The sequence below is a fragment of the Staurois parvus genome, unplaced genomic scaffold (genome assembly GCF_062004578.1).
Source record: "Staurois parvus isolate SC_StPar_1 unplaced genomic scaffold, SC_StPar_1.0 ptg000081l, whole genome shotgun sequence".
Classification (NCBI taxonomy): domain Eukaryota; kingdom Metazoa; phylum Chordata; class Amphibia; order Anura; family Ranidae; genus Staurois; species Staurois parvus.
The window spans coordinates 16637501-16640000 of record NW_028317877.1 but is presented as its reverse complement, the minus strand read 5'-3'; the positions used below and the strand labels follow the sequence as shown (position 1 = coordinate 16640000).

The following is a 2500-nucleotide window of genomic DNA, read 5'->3' as shown; positions in this document are numbered from 1 at the left end:
CAGTGTGGGCTTTGTTTGCCTTACCTTGTAATAATGGACGTGCGTGTTGTGGCTGCACCCGGTAGTGTCATAGCTGATCGATTCCCCTATTTTCATGCTTTGCTTCAGCTAGCTTGTCCCTATGCGCCAAGGGAACAGGACAACTTACTTTTCTGGCTCACACAGCATCCAATGCACGCCTCGCCATCCTCTGTGTGTTGCATCCCAAATCTGGGAGTGCTAATGTGACGAAACAGTGCATGAGTGAGCTCTCTGTGTGCCTGTGAACGTTGTGCCTGCTTGTTTCTATCTCACATCTAATTACTGTGTAGCTCTCACCGGCACTGGCGCAAGACTGAGACCCAGAGATTGCGGGATATCTAGTTTCTGCACAGGAAGTGTCAGGTCTCACGCTACAAAAAGAGGCCATGCACAGAGGACCTGTGCTTTGCCATGCCAAAGGCCTCATGTTTCAACACAAAAGCTGAAAGTGCTGACAGAGGAATGTGAAGATTGACTCTAGTGTAGGCTGTGGGCGTACAGGGCAACAAGTGACAGCATCCAACTACATGATCAATGCAAATGTTAGGCAGGTGAAAAACACACGGAGCCGTTGGGATTGTTGACCGTGCCTTGGGGAAAAAGGGGCGAGAGAGCGTAGTCGGCAGGATTTGAACCTGCGCGGGGAGACCCCAATGGATTTCTAGTCCATCGCCTTAACCACTCGGCCACGACTACCTGTGACGGCCTGTGTCTGGAGGTGACGACACTAGAGTAGTCATGACATCAAAATACTTTGCCATGGCCTAATGCTTTTTCACTGTGTGATCACAATCACATCATAATATTCAGTGTCATATCTCAGTAGCTATGCTTTCTTCCTTCAAAAGCAAAGGGTTCCTCAACATATTAGGAAGCAACCATCGGGAGCTGATCAATGGATTTACAGTCCAAAGGGCTTAGACTCTTTTTCTGCATTTGTCACTTCAAACCCCACAGCCTGTCAACTCGTGCTTTTCTTTCCTTCGGCAACGAGAGGCCCCGCCACTGACCATCTGCTCAGCTTCAACACTGTAAGCTGTCCTTTTATTAACAAAAGGTATCGTAACATAGACATTAACGTTCAACTGGGGACATCCCAATACCTGCCACACCCTCACTTCTGAGCATCCTAACAGGTACTGTAACAATCAGCGACTTCTGATCAAAGGAGGAAGAGTCCAAAAAGTGCCTCGACTCCTCATCTATGGGTGATAGGTTCAAGCCCAGGAGGCAGTCATTTGGCTGAATTGTGATCAATGGATGAAGAGTCCAAACTGCTCAGACTACTTATCGACGGGTCATGGGTTTGAGGCCAACAGGCTTTCGATAAGCTCTCCTCTTTTGCGTCAGACGCCCTCCGCCACAAAGCAGGTGCTCCCTATGGAACCTGCATGCTGTGCTTTTCTACATAAGGACGTAGTCGGCAGGATTTGAACCTGCGCGGGGAGACCCCAATGGATTTCAAGTCCATCGCCTTAACCACTCAGCCACGACTACCCAGCAAGTGCTCTGGCTCTGTGACGTCAACAGAGTAGTTTTGACATCAAAATGCATTCCGTGGCACCATCATTTTTCACTGTGTGATAACAATGACATCGTAATATTCATTGTCATATCTCAGGCGCAGTGCTTTGTTCCCAGAAAACCAAATCATTCGAAAACACAGACAGACGCGGTCATCGGCATCTGATTATTGACTTAAAAGTCCAGAGGTCTCAGACTATTTTTCCAAATTTGTGGGTTCAAGCCCGACAGCCTTTCAATTCGTGCTTTCCCGTCCTACCGCAACGGGTGGCCCCGCCACTGACCAGATGCTCGTTTCGGAACACTCTTTCCACATTTGTGAGTGAAAGGCCAGCACTCTATCAGAGTTTTTTCGCTGTTTTGACTAGGAATTACGGTAGTGACATTCCCAGTGTGGGCTTTGTTTGCCTTACCTTGTAATAATGGACGTGCGTGTTGTGGCTGCACCCGGTAGTGTCATAGCTGATCGATTCCCCTATTTTCATGCTTTGCTTCAGCTAGCTTGTCCCTATGCGCCAAGGGAACAGGACAACTTACTTTTCTGGCTCACACAGCATCCAATGCACGCCTCGCCATCCTCTGTGTGTTGCATCCCAAATCTGGGAGTGCTAATGTGACGAAACAGTGCATGAGTGAGCTCTCTGTGTGCCTGTGAACGTTGTGCCTGCTTGTTTCTATCTCACATCTAATTACTGTGTAGCTCTCACCGGCACTGGCGCAAGACTGAGAGACCCAGAGATTGCGGGATATCTAGTTTCTGCACAGGAAGTGTCAGGTCTCACGCTACAAAAAGAGGCCATGCACAGAGGACCTGTGCTTTGCCATGCCAAAGGCCTCATGTTTCAACACAAAAGCTGAAAGTGCTGACAGAGGAATGTGAAGATTGACTCTAGTGTAGGCTGTGGGCGTACAGGGCAACAAGTGACAGCATCCAACTACATGATCAATGCAAATG

General features: G+C 48.5%; 2 non-coding genes across 2 annotated transcripts; both read right to left on the bottom strand.

Annotated features, from left to right (window-relative positions):
* Positions 1-635: 635 nt before the first annotated feature.
* Positions 636-717, bottom strand: TRNAS-AGA (transfer RNA serine (anticodon AGA)). Its single transcript has one exon. It is a non-coding gene; the product is annotated as a tRNA-Ser (tRNA).
* A 719-nt stretch (positions 718-1436) lies between these two features.
* On the bottom strand, positions 1437-1518 carry TRNAS-UGA (transfer RNA serine (anticodon UGA)). Its single transcript has one exon. It is a non-coding gene; the product is annotated as a tRNA-Ser (tRNA).
* Positions 1519-2500: the final 982 nt, after the last annotated feature.